The sequence below is a fragment of the Dreissena polymorpha genome, chromosome 10 (genome assembly GCF_020536995.1).
Source record: "Dreissena polymorpha isolate Duluth1 chromosome 10, UMN_Dpol_1.0, whole genome shotgun sequence".
Classification (NCBI taxonomy): Eukaryota; Metazoa; Mollusca; class Bivalvia; order Myida; family Dreissenidae; genus Dreissena; species Dreissena polymorpha.
The window spans coordinates 47524555-47538470 of NC_068364.1; the positions used below are offsets into that span (position 1 = coordinate 47524555).

At 33.5% G+C, this 13916-nt stretch overlaps 1 protein-coding gene across 1 annotated transcript in view; it reads left to right on the forward strand.

Moving 5' to 3' along the window:
* Nucleotides 1-13916, forward strand: part of LOC127849333 (spore coat protein SP65-like) — a 111698-nt gene that overhangs the window by 67940 nt on the left and 29842 nt on the right. The gene's annotated exons all lie outside the window — the stretch shown is intronic.

Here is a 13916-nt window from a genome sequence, read left to right on the forward strand (position 1 = left end):
CATCACTATAGAAAACTGAAAATTTCCAAACTTGTATTTTTTGCAGGCGGCGAACATATCAAAATATGCACCAAACTTCAAGTCCGCTAGATTTATGATTATACATGGAACCGGTGATGGTAAGATATAATGATCAATTTCTATAACATACAATTATCGTTATATAAGTGTGCATTTTGACAATACATGTATACACATTGTTGTGTCAATGTTTATGTTGCGGGTGTTTCGAATATGCAGACCTGTTGATAAAACATATTGTTCTTTTCAAAGAAGGTGTAATTACTTACTTAACACAAATTCCTAACACAATAGTTCTGACTTGAAAAAATAGTTATACTAGAGACGTATTTATATAGTAAAGAATACATATTAAAATTAAAATCCTGTAGTGGCGTGAGATATATATTAAGTTTCAACGTCAATTGCAACAGTTTGAGTTAACCTAATATCATTTTTGCTTGATCTGCTATACGTTCTTTTTAAGTTTATGTTAAGTTATAGTTCATAGATTGGAACCAAAATCTTAGATCCAATAATTTCAAGGAATTTACCATCGCCAAATGTCCTTTATTTAAAATGTACTTTTCTATATTGTTGTTTCAGATAACGTACATTTCCAGAATTCTGCTCAATTTATAAAAGCATTAGTAGAAGAAGATGTTTACTTCCGCCATCAGGTATGTGAGACGTAATAATTCAAAACACATAGCATTGGAACTACATATGGATTCGATTTCATTAACTATTGCATACAATACATGGTTAACGCGTCATACAGGCACGCTGCTCAAATCTACGGCGGCGAATTACTTAAATTCGTGTTCTTGTTGTTCAGAGATATCGTCAAATCCCCCTATACTTACTATTGAACGCTCCACTTGGGAGTTATTAGTTTAACCCTATTTATTTTAGCTCGATTGCAAAATAAGCCTAAGTACTTGGTGTCTATTGGGGTACTCTACAGAATACTACCACAGTGGGATCAAACTCGTGACCTGCTGATCGCCAGGCAGACACCATATCCATTACACCACTGAGACCTCAAATTGGACTTTTTGTATTTAATTAATCATGCATATGTGCAATGTTGTTTCGTTTTTTTGCCATGTAAGGGTTATGCGATTTTTCATTTACCTTGGTGACAAGGGGTTGGTTACAAAGGGAATATATTTCTTGAGTCATATATTATCTCGATGTGCAATATTCAAAACAAGTTAATGTACATGTATGTAGGGTTTTCATTAAAAAAGATATTTATCGTTTGTTATGATGTAAACAACAAATTAAAAATGCTGAACGTGTAGCAAAATGAAACATTAGCTGAATCAGATGGCTATTGTACTTTATCACAACGGCCAATCGGCGTTTAGTCTGACATAGCACAATTCTAGACAAAGTGAATATTGTAAAATCATTAAAATATAAAGCCCATCACATTTAGCGCAACTTGTTCATATTTATTGTGAGTCATACTTTAATTATCTTTGTAACATTGCAGATATACCCCGACGAGAACCATTTTCTTAACGGGAAAAGCACTAAAATTCATCTGTATAACACCATGGAGGACTTCATACTGCATTGTTACGGCAAACCGAAGAGCATCATTGAGTTCATTAGTGAGCCGTCTGAGAAAGACGTGGATCCACCGGAAGAAGAGGAAACAGAATAAAGGCATTCATACGAGGAATACAAAAACACGATGTGATGATTTTACATCAGTTTTCGTTGAATTGACTTGAATGGAAAATGGACTTCTTGCCATGCACAGATGTAGTTAACAGTGACTTAGATGAAGCATACCCGAAACTGTTAAGCATGTCACGCTTTTTTTTAAATAAAAATCGATTTGGCCAATAAGTGATGTTGGTTACAACTTTATGACATAATCTTTAACAATTCATATACACTTGGAACTGACAAATTGTTCTTTTGGGAAAAGCTTCGCCAAAAGTAAGGAAAACAGCCGATGACGAGTTGCTCCAGATATCTAGAAATATGCGTATTTAAACGAGGAAAGTGTTGAGTGTTATTACACTGAATGCATCAACAATGCATAATGTGGAAATATGAAGCAAACACATTTGATTTGAGATTACGTGAACTATGAGCTTCAAAGGAGTGAAGTCACTTACGCTTATTACAAAATTGCAAAAAAAGTGTGATATTTACAAAAATGCAAATAAAACATGAGTTCCAACGGATATAGTGAGTATTTGGCTAGCTTTCTTGAACTCAAATAATAATCAAATGATAGCATTTAGTAAGAACCAAACATGAATTAAACTGCAAGGATTAAAGTCGAATATTGGACTATTAGGTTGGATTGATCTCTTTTTTGCCTTCTGAAGTCATTGTACAGATATAGTTAACTCAAAGTGTTTTCTATGATAAATAGATTTGCAAAGCAAACAAACACATGTAACCTGTACAATAAGTTTCTTAACCCGTTGCATGCTGGGAAATTTGTCGTCTGCTAAAATGTCGTCTGCAGAATTTCTAAAATTAGCATTTTCTTCGATTTTTTTCAAAGAATACTATCAAAATAGCAAACAGTTTGGATCCTGATGAGACGCCACGTTCTGTGGCGTCTCATCTGGATCCAAACTGTTTGCAAAGGCCTTTAAAATTCAGCTCCAGCGCTTTAAGGGTTAACATCTAGTTATGTTATTCAATCAAAACGTTTTACACAAACAGCTGGTTATTGATTTTTAAAGTTAAAGTGTAACTTATATGTGTATGAAAAGTTGGTGGCGTTATATGCAAGAAAGCGTCTAATATAACTTACATTTAAACATGTTGTAAATATGTTCCGATTCGTAAAAAGTATTCACTTATGATGTACATCGAAAACCATAAACCTGCCAAAGCTATAACGAGTGAAATATTCCATTTAAAATGCTGATATTTTGTTATTATAATAAAATTCTTATTGACTTATACATAACGTTATGTTGTTTACAGAATATGTTAGGACTGAAATTATTCCATTTTGTTTTTTACAATTACTATCAACAATATTTTTGCAATCGTATGTGTTTGTGTTAATTTATTTATACTACTGCTATTATATAAGTGTTATTATTATAATGGTTTCTCTTCTTCTTCTTCGTCTTCTTCTCAGTCTTCTTCTCTTATTCTTCTTCTTCCTCTTCGTCCTATTCTACTTCTTCTACTCCTTCTTCTTCTTCTTATTATTATTATTATTATGATAATAATTAGTTGTATTGTTTTTGTTTATAATAATAATAATATTATTATTAGAAGTAGTATTATTATTTCTAATATTATTATCATTTTTTTAATTATTTGTAGATACCTACGATTGTCAATTGTTATGCAATAGTAAGGCCATAGACAATTGTTTCTGACTTGTATATGAAGTACAATTCATTATCTCTGAAGACGCGTTTTAATGATCCCAGACAAGAATGAGCATGTATGAATAGGTTTAATACAATTAATTCATTCGGCAATTCCAAATCGGATGCTTGTAAGGCCATAACTGTATATACATTTTGTATATGTTTTAACTCAAACAAATAGTGAATATTAAGTAATATCCCTTCTTATTTAAACGAATAACCTTTACGTGCGAATGTTTTATGCGGTAAAGTGACAATGCATTTAAGATAGACGTTAACTCTTATTCAAACCGAATAACAATAAACTTCACAAGATGATTTTTTCCTTAATAAAATCTCGTAAAAACAAAATTGTGTTTAAAAAAATCACAAAAATGCATCTGTATAACACCATGGAGGACTTCATACTGCCTTGTTACGGCAAACCGAAGAGCATCATTGAGTTCATTAGTGAGCCGTCTGAGAAAGACGTAGATTCCCCGGAAGAAGAGAAAGTGGAATGAACACATGGGTCTCATTCTGAGAAAACTGGGCTTATTGCATCTGCAAATGTGTCATCCCAGCACAGGCTAATCAGGGGCGACTAATTCCGCTTTAATGGAATTTTGTGATTTAAGGAAGTCTTAACGAATCGTCATCATCATCATCACCACCATCAACATCATCATCATCATCAGCATCATCATCGTCATCATCATCATCATCATCAACATCAACATCATTATTATTATTGTTATAATTGTAATATTAGATAATAAAAATATAATTATAATAATAATGATACAATTATTATCATTAATATGATTATTATTATTATTATTACTTTTATAATTAGTAGTAAAAGTAGTAGTAGTAGAAGTTGTAGTAGTGGTAGTAGTAGTAGTAGTAGTAGTAGTAGTAGAAGTAGTAGTAGTAGTAGTAGTAGTAGTAGTAGTAGTAGTAGTAGTAGTAGTAGTAGTAGTAGTAGTAGTAGTAGTAGTAGTAGTAGTAGTAGTAGTAGTATTAGTATTAGTAGTAGAAGTAGTAGTAGTAGTAGTAGTAGTAGTAGTAATAATAGTTGTTGTTGTTGTTGTTGTTGTTGTAGTATTAGTAGTAGTAGTAATAGTAGTAGTAGTTGTAGTAGTTCATTTAATGTTATTAGTACTATAAGTATTAATTATTATTTTAATACTGTGTATATACCATGTATATACCTGATGATTATTATAAACGATTATGAATTGGTATGCTATTGTTAAGACATTGTTATTTTTACTTGTAATTTAAGAAAAATTCAAATGTTTGAAGACGTGGTTTGTTTTGTTTCAATGGAGCCCAACCACACATGTGCACAGTATTCACTCACTCGATGGATTTAGTCATACTAAACGCGTGTGTTTGTCAGTAAATAGCGGTATATGAAATGTGTATGTATTTTTTCTTCAGAGAATTTGTAGAACCTTAACTATTCTCCCTTCTTCGTTTATCCCCGACGAAAGGAAGAGAGATATTATTGTGGTGTTGTCCGTCTCCCCGTCTGTTTGTCCCTCTGTCAGTCCGGTATTTCGTTTCCGAAGTTTTGTTCCTAAACGCTTTCACATTTTAGGTGTGTGAATCCTCATACATGTCTTACAGATCAAGTTCGAGTTTCTTTACGGCCCATTGATGTTTGACAAAGCTACGGGTCGTGTGCGTATCGGTTTATTTATGGGTTATTAATTTAGTTGCGTTGTAACATCACATAATTCAAGAGATACTATACTGCATGTATTGCTTATAGTATTTTCGTAAAAAACACGTTTATTCTGAAAACTGTTTGTGTCCGCGTTTAACCTTAATGTGTGTGTGCTTATGAATCCCAAAAATAGCACGCATATATTTAATAAACTTCCCGATTCGCTCTCCATGTATTTATATTTTTCGATGATTTTGTTACAAGCGAAAAACGTTCAAAGCATTTAAACAGGCGGTCAACCAGATTGCTAAATATCAAGAAAAAAAAGAAAACCTATAAAATACCGTCATTAAATGCTTTATATTGATTAATTTAAACATTGGATCTATAAATCTCAAGTAAAAAATCAATAATAAAATTTAAAAAAAATGTAACCCTCAACAGGGCTTGAACCACTTACCCCTGGAGTCCTGGAGTAAAAAGTAAATAGTCTCCCACTTAAACCACTCGGTCATGCATTGCAATACAATGAGTATGGTAATTTTATACTTTATATAACGAATCCTCGTAGTGTCACAAAATATAACGACAACAACAGAACTCTCCAAATTACCTTGTAGACATACTCAGTAAAATTTTATTAACGAATATGCTGAAAATATGAAAACTGAACAACATTTTTCAAGTAATGTAATATACCAGTCGTGATATTTTAATCAATATAAACTAATAATTGTAAAAATAAATACGGTATTTTAGAACTTTTCTTCGCGATATATAGCAATCTGGTTGACCGCCCCTTTAAATTCAGTGAATATGAAGGTATAAAAAGGGAGACAATTGATTATATGTCAAGATACCGTGAAGACGTTTTTGTCTTTTGACATCCCCTTACACGTTTTCTACGATTTAGCATTTGTGCTTATGGTAATGTAAAAGTCGTTATCTTAATGCATGTATATAACATCGGTATCTAATTATGTTTACGTTGTTAAACAATATTATTAAATACAAATATTGAAATATATAGACATTGGATAGCATAAAACACAACGAAGATCTGCAGTTGCAGGTGAACAACAACCGCTATTTATTGACGAATTACGTGTAATTTAAACGCGATATTCGCTAATCTTACATACAAAAAAGAAAATGGCATAAATGGTTGAAAATAACATCAAATGATCGTTGATAAGACCTGAAAAGTACGAGAGAGCACCTTGTATGTGCTATCATAAATTGAGGTTACTTTTACGGACGATAACAAACGTTCCATATTCAGATTTTATGTTTACGATCGCTGAAAGTATGATAACCCTTCGTGACACATATAAACGGTAAAATTGAATTTATACAGCCGTTATGTACAAATAAATGAATATGTTAGACTGCCTTTTTCTGCTAGACAAAGCTCTGCTACCTTTACGAAAAACTGAAGGCATACTAATGTTGAACCATGTTTATAACCGGTCACGACATGTGTGTACGTTCAGCTAGGCCCATTCTATAAATAGTTGGTGACATCACTACGTTATTGTCACCTCAATACTAAGACGCATCACATTGCCCTGGTTTGGGGAATTATGCTTCCGCTAAAGTAGTTCTGCGTATGAATGAAAATGTTTATAATGAAAGAAAAATCGTTTTTATTGTGTGTTTAAAACGGAATGTTGTTTAGAGAAATGTTATTAAGTTATGTTTAACTGTGATTTTGAATCATATTAAGACTGATAGCGATTATCAGAAGTATGTTTACCTGACATTCTTTCGCTTTCGCTTTTCACTCGAAAAAGAAGTGCTACCCACAATTTCTTTCGCGTTAGTACACAGGTCAATAAGACCGGTGTGTACACAATGCAGCTAAGCCAGCAATATCAAGGCTACACGTCACTAAAAGGTCAATTACGATCTTCAATAAGATGGCAGAGATATTTCTGAAACACTAGAAAGCCGTGCACTACCTATCTTATTGAATATGCTAATAGCGCTATTGCACTTTTGTGTATAACAAACTTTGAATAAAATCGTTGATGAAAACATCAACATCAAATAACTTGAACTTGTTTGATAGGCATTAAATCACATTTTCCGATAGACCGCCTTTTTTATAAAAAAAATCTCATATCACAAACACATAGGTGTTGATATATTTCGTGTACAACCCCATGGCCTGTACGACAAATACTATAGCACGCATTTTAAATTACATAATCCTTAAAACAAACCTTCTATATTGCAAACATCTACACACATTTCATTTTGGTATAACGGAAGGAGATGCGGGGAAGTCCTCGGATACATTCATGTCCAAATGCCTGTATCCTGCGTTCTGTGTCAGCCTGAAGCGTCCATGTCTTGCAGCCGAAAACAGTGGGAAAACTGATGGAACTGGTTTTTTATAACCTGGCCATCGCGGCGGTCATCATGGGAATTCTTATTCGGACCTCAGCGGTACGGATGCCATCCTTAGACAGGGTTGCGCCCACATACTTGAAGCTGGTCACTTCATCTAGCTTATCGCTTCTAGCTTCATGGTGATGTCTGCATTAGTGTTGGTCATGATGTCCACCATGATTTTTGACTTCTCCGTGCTGACCTCAATTTAACAGAGATATTGAAGTTCACTGCGGGTGACACCCATGAGGTCATTACTCAGTGCAATATCAACATATTTAGTATTTCACGCTAAATATCCTTAAGCACATGGGTGGGTATATATGTATGGATATTGTATATATATATATTTTGCAAAACCAAAATGGTAGCGCTTGTATCCATGGATACAGTGTAGCTGAAAGTTGACTCAGTTGAACTTCGACACGGCATTCGCGAAGGTTTCTTTAAAACAGTACAGGTGCGAATGCATCTGATTGAACTGATGTATTGTCACTCTACATCTGTTAGCGAGTACTCGTCCATAAAAAGGGCAATTTGCACTTGTGACTGCACTTCAACCGTACATGAGACGGCTGCTAGGCGAGCAATAGTTGATTGAGTACGCAACACTGTATATTACCTAATCACATAATTTTGAAATTTTGAAAATGTTTCGTGGAAGGTTACAATGTTGTTCACGACAAAGTATTCGTGTGTTATATGGCCACCATAAATACAAAAACAAGGCTATACTCGTTGGTTAAACTTGCTTTACGGATGTCATTCATAATTTATTGGACTCTTCGCCATGAAAATATGCATCTGCTGATGAATCTGCATTATAGTAATGAATAGTTTAAAATCATTCTAACGTACACATAACGGAACAATGTAATGACGTTTTGATTTAAACCAATAGTTGTTATTCTGCAAGTTTCTTAATTGTTATTTATTGGCCAGCAGATTTCATGACTTTTAAGTAAAACTTAATTGCATTACAACACTAGAACACTTCACCGAATACGTTACACAAATTGTTATCAAATTTTTAGGCAATTATACATATTCGGGACCAAAGCCTTCTTGAGTTACCATGCGAGCAAGTTGGTAATTATATGATATATAAATTGAAAGACAACATGTCAATACTATTCCATAACATTTTATAAAAAATATAATGAATTATACCAGTTTCAATTAACACTTTGCACATCCCGTATGTAAATGACTTCTCCCATTGACTATGAAATACTGCAATATAATAGTTTTCGAATAAACTGAAACTAACGTATGATGTATTCGAATAAACGGAAAATAACGTATGATGTATGATCCCACAAGCATGATTCGTCCTGGACACTGTAGTTACCACTGAAATAACTGATATTACAATGAGGCCTTACCCAATTGTGGTGTCACACATATTGGTATAAGTGGTATTCGCCCTTGATACAATGCGATCATTTGCAAATGGCGCCAATGCAACCCTGTTCACACTCGCTTTTCTAAGCGTTTTGGTGCAAGTGACCATGGGGACAGACTTGTTGATCACATTTATACCATCCCAACCAGCAATGTGTTTGTTTTGCCATGGAGCGTACCATGGAAACAGTGATTTGACGCATTTTGTGCTGTTTTGGCCTGATTGACATTTTCAGTAATTTTAGTTTCAATCAAAAGTCCCGTGATTGCATTTCGCATTTTGTACCCGTCCATCCAGAAATAAATTTGCAGTACTTCGCATGGACTTGATAATGACCCCCCACAGGGAGTCGTTACATCGGGTACCGAACCAGCCATCTTGGCATACGCAATAGTCGGTTTGTGAATGGTATGTTTCGTGGACGCATTAGTGTTCGTTGCAGTAAGGACCTGTTCACCCTGCGTTACACTAGCAAGTAATGGTTGCACCGTTGAAATGTTCATGACCACAATCTTAAATAAGCACATATACGGTATGGTCCGATTTCGGAATCGTCAAATACTAGTAGTGTCGATGTTATGACAACCGTGATAAAACGAATAAACGAACGAGGGAATACATTGGCTTAACATCTTTTGCAAGTACTTTAAAGGACACACAATAAATAATTATTACTGAATACTACTAGTTTTTTTAATCCGATGTGCTCAAATGTCTTAATGTTTGGTCTGGCCGCCGTCAAGGTAACAGAAAACAGAGCACACATTTAAACTAAGCAGCGAGAGATGATCCTATTCGGAACACGACTAATGCATACACTTGACTTGTAAAACAAGAACTTTTTTTTTTAAATATCTCTTAACATTTTGCCATGATGCCTTTTACTTCATAAGATATTGCATTATTATATGACGTACATAAAAAATACACAGCTCTTTATTATAGAATTAATTATATGAGTTTTTAAATGATTGTGTTTTATTTTAGATTTATTAAAACTATCAATATTGAGATGTTTTTCATTACATTAATATACACTTACAAATGAAATGTTCACTTAGATATTGTATGTCTTACCAACATCAACATTTCATATTTATGTCGAGTACAGTTTTTAACTGACAGCCCGTTAGGCATCTGAACATGTATATAATACTGTTGCCAATAAACACGGCCATCTACCATCGTTCAGTACGCGTTTATATACAGACAAACAATATTTTTTTGTTTCATGTTACATTACATTATTACGCTTTCGTATTCGATTCTGATTCTGATGTGTTGCAATATATGTGTGATTGCTTGCCGTTTTCAAGCCTTATTAAAGCCACACCGTTATGTGGCCAGATAAGTGATGAACACAATTCCGAATGGGTAAACAATTATTGTATTATTTAGTTTACATGCACTTGCCACGGATCACTGTAAAGACGTGTAAAATCTCGTAGTTCAGTATATAGGCAGTTACTGACACGATCAATCGATCAAACATTTACTGGCACTTTTAAAAATATAATACATTTACCCATAAAGAATTGCTACCTCCTTCAACATTAATTAGCTTAGTAAGCGTTAGACGCGATTGAAAACATTTTCTGGATTCACTATGTGGTGTATGAAAGTCCGTCAGTATAGTATTTTTATCACATGCTATACCCTGTTTCCCATGTAATATAACCATTACATATTTTTTTAATTACACATGTGTGATACAACACTTTATGCGTTTTCATTGGCTTAGTTTTCGTTAATTGACCAATCGCATTTTGTTATTTTGCTGAAATGACGTTGCAACGTCAAATGACGTCACGAAATGTAAACAACATTCGGGATTTATCATTATGTTTGCGTAAATATTTATTTAATTTGGTCATTTAAAAGCATGTGATAAAAAGATCTGACACTCGTTGTCATATCATTGGCGTCGCTCTGGAGAGCGGCGACTAGTATGTAATGCATTTTTGTTTCGCTAATGGGAGGAGAAGTTATTTTACGGATCAATGTATATATTTTTGTTTTAAGAATAACTTGCATAGTGGTGAATTTTGTGTAAATTAGTGTAAACAAGTACTGCATTTGAGCCTATTACATTTATTACAACATTTATTGCCAATAATGCAAAGCTAATCGTTTTAATTAATAACTGATCCACAACTGATCACAGGGAAAAGATCACAGGGACTTGGCAAATATGCGAAACTTTCTGGTTTTGTATAAAAACAAAACATAATTAAAATATATTTTTTTTTGTGGTTTTCCTAATTTGCTTATTTAGTGAAGAATCAATGAAGTACGATATTTGACGACCTATCGCGCAAGCAAGTTTATTGAAAGGCGTAGTGGTATGAAAACGTACAATGTATTAGTTTATTAATAGACATATAATAACGATCGCTATACACAACTTCACCAAATAGCAGTACATAAATGATGTCAGCCGGAATAGCTCAGTTAGAAGAGCGTTAGACTGAAGTTGGTAACGCAACAATCGTCTAAAGGCCCCCGGTTCAATCCCGGGTTCCGGCACGAACGGAACAGTTCGGCGGCTGACAATGTTTTTCAGTCAGGTTAATAAATATAATAAAGCTTTATTTTATGTAGACATTTTAAAATCCATTTTACTACAATTGGACATTTTTATTAAAGTTAATGGATACCGCGTGGTGACAACGTTAATTAAAATTTCTTACATCACTTAATTATCTTATAAAAAATACACGTGTTTTTATATTAACAAATAAAAGCAAACAACATATCTATTTTCCATGTATTTTTATGGTTGTCTATCATAGGCCCTAAGTACTATCCCTACCACATATAGAGCGCGAAGCGCGACACGTATTATTGATTGTAACAATGAGCTGTGATAAAGGAAGCAGCCGCTTATCAAGGAGGAGCTGTGTCCCAGCAACCCGTTTCCCTAGAGTCAAGCACTCCTCGGTTTTTTTTTAAGATCCACATATAGAGCGCGAAGCGCGACATGTATTACTATTCAGGTGTTATGGGCCCTTTAGCATTATCCGACCATTACGTCCATAGTTATCTTCCTTAGAATTTGAGAAATTTTGAAATCGTTGTTCGAAGTCCAAAATTTTCATCCGATTGTTCCCAAACTTGCACAGGTTTTTTTAATCAATGAGGACCCAACCCAAATTCTCTATATGAGCAATATCGTACCATAAGTCCAGAATATGTCTCTTTGAATTAAAAAATAAAAGTGAAAAACTGCTTGCTTAGGTGATTATGTCAACATTTTTCATCAGATTCTTTCCGAACTTACAGTGTCTTCATATCAATGAGCATTATTACCTCGCTAAAAGTGAGAAACATCGGGAAAATAAGTCCAGATTTTTTTTCTATTAAATTTGACAAAAGAAACAATTTCCAATTGTTTAAATGATTTCACAACTTTCGTCTTAATCTTTCCAAACTTGATAAGTGTTTTTATATCAGTATTACTCGAACCCTATTGAAAATGATGAATATCGGAGCAATAAATCTATTATGATATTTTACTGAATTTCAAAGTTTTGTGAAATGCAGCTTCTTTATGCAATTTACAGTTTTTCTTCATTTTTTTTTCAAACTTTTTCAGTGTTTTCATATCAATGAGTACTCAACCCCTATCGTAAATGAGCAACGTAAGAATAAGTTCAGAATCATCTCCCTTGAAGTTGAGAAAAATATGAAATTACGCTTACAAGATCGAGCAGATTTTTTAAAACCTACACAGTTCTGTTCCATTAGTGAAAACTGCACACGGATGCCAGTAAAAAAAGGAAACCAATGTAAATAAAATGAACAATGAAATATTTGGGGGTTACAGCACAAAATCAGAGATAAAGGTTATTTGGGGGTTATAACACAACATCATAAATAATGGTTATTTGGGGGTTATAACACAAAGTTATAGATAATGGTTATACCAGTATCTTTTTCTATTTTGTTTAAAATAATCGGCCAATATATTAATATTAACAGTAGAAAAACAATCGTTCCATGTAACTTCATTGAGTGCCTTTTACACTAAAATTCCCGACGCCCTTTGATGCTTTGCATCAATACTTATCTTGTACCATATTGTATTACACTCGTCCAGAAAATTCGTAAGTAAGCTCGCCAAAAGCTCGCTTACTTACAAAATTCCTGAACTTGTTTAATAAAACATGGTATGATATGTCAACTCCTGCCAGATCCTATATATGCTAAACTCAGTTAACATGGCACTTTTCATAATTTACATAAGGTGCTATTAACACTGTTTCATCAGATGGTGGTTATATACTGACGTTCAAATTAGATTTACCAAACATGTGTGTCAATATGCAGATACTCATATAACACAATGTCATATAACAGTAAATGTAATGTGAACCTAGCTTTAAGTTGAGTTACGAATAATGTATATCCAGATCTTTTGAAATGTGTAACACAATGAATTTGCCTGTACAATTTATGTGCATAAGGTCATTAGTTATTCAGTTAAAAATGAGAAACACGTCATTAAGGGTGTGCGAGGGTGTTTTTTTCTGCAAACAACAATTTCATGGTGGCATAGTATTACGTATAGGCATAATAAATAATAAATGGCATCGCCTTACGACAGGTAAATGTAAGTACACAGCTGCGACAAGAAGGGTTATGACATTTATAAGGTGTTAGGGTTGTAATCCTAGTAGAAAGAACCAAAATGTCGCAGACTAAATGAACTGCGAAATACTAACATGTAGAATATGTATAGAATTTCTTGTTTATAGCGTTTACATTAGGTTTAAATTTAAGGAGGGTTCTTACACCAAGAAAACATATAATTATTTTATTTTTAATTGTTGGTATAAATACCCAGGTGCGCAACTATCGAAGGGAAAGACCACCAATATTATTCATCACCAGAATTGTTGCACGTGTTGAACATTAAGCTCTTTTGTTAAACAGAGAATTTTTAAAATGCGTAAATACAACATTTTAATATCTGTTTTGTACAATTGTAATGTGTAAAATGTTGTATGTTCTGATTCTACAAAATCGATATGCAAATAAATCAATTACAAATATAAAGATATTTTCATTTTAATTCGATCGATGTCCACAGTAC